General features: G+C 35.6%; 1 non-coding gene across 1 annotated transcript; it reads left to right on the plus strand.

Annotated features, from left to right (window-relative positions):
- The first annotated feature begins 221 nt into the window (after nt 1–221).
- LOC126931860 (U6 spliceosomal RNA) lies at nt 222–325 on the plus strand. Its single transcript, XR_007717973.1, has one exon. It is a non-coding gene; the product is annotated as a U6 spliceosomal RNA (small nuclear RNA).
- The last annotated feature ends 515 nt before the right edge of the window (nt 326–840 follow it).

Below are 840 nucleotides of genomic sequence, written 5' to 3' on the forward strand. Positions count from 1 at the left end.
CTGCCAAAGCAAATAGCAGGAATAGAAGGAAGGATATAACAAAGATGAGAGTGGAAATTGATGAAATAGAGACTGAAAACAAAGATGATAGTTAAAAACCCAAAAGTCAATTCTTTAAAATATCTACAAAATTGACAAAACTTTATTTAGGCTGATCAAGAAAAAAGATAAAGCAGACTCACATCAGGAAGGAAAGAGGGTACATAACTATCGACCTTAGAGAACTAATGGTGGCAGTGCATATACTAAAACTGGAATGATACAGAGGTTAGCATGGCCCATGCACAAGGATGACATGCAAATTCTTGACCATTTTATATAGTTACATAATGGTAAAGGGTTCAATTCCCTAAGAAGACCTCACTATCCTAAATATATATGGACCTAATAAAGGAGCACCCAGATTCATAAAGCAAGTTCTTAAAGATCTTCAAAGAGACTTAGATTCCCACACAATAATAGTGGGAGACTTCAATACCCTGCTTCAATCAGGCAGACCATCAAGTCAGAAAATTAACAAAAATGTTAAAGAGCTGAATTCAACACTGGACTAAACGGACCTGATAGACATCTACAGAACTCACCACCCCAAAACAACAGAATATACATTCTCCTCATTGCCACATGGCACATACTGTAAAATTGACTACACAATTGGATATAAAACAATCCTTGGCAAATGCAAAAGAACCAAAATCACACCAACCACTTTCTAGGACCACAGTACAATAAAAATAGAATTCAAGACTGAGAAAATTGCTCAAAAGCATACAATTACATGGAAGTTAGACAACCTGCTCCTGAATGACATTTGGGTAAACAATGAAATTAAAGTGGAAA

This window comes from Macaca thibetana, chromosome 11, assembly GCF_024542745.1.
Source record: "Macaca thibetana thibetana isolate TM-01 chromosome 11, ASM2454274v1, whole genome shotgun sequence".
Taxonomy (NCBI): Eukaryota; Metazoa; Chordata; class Mammalia; order Primates; family Cercopithecidae; genus Macaca; species Macaca thibetana.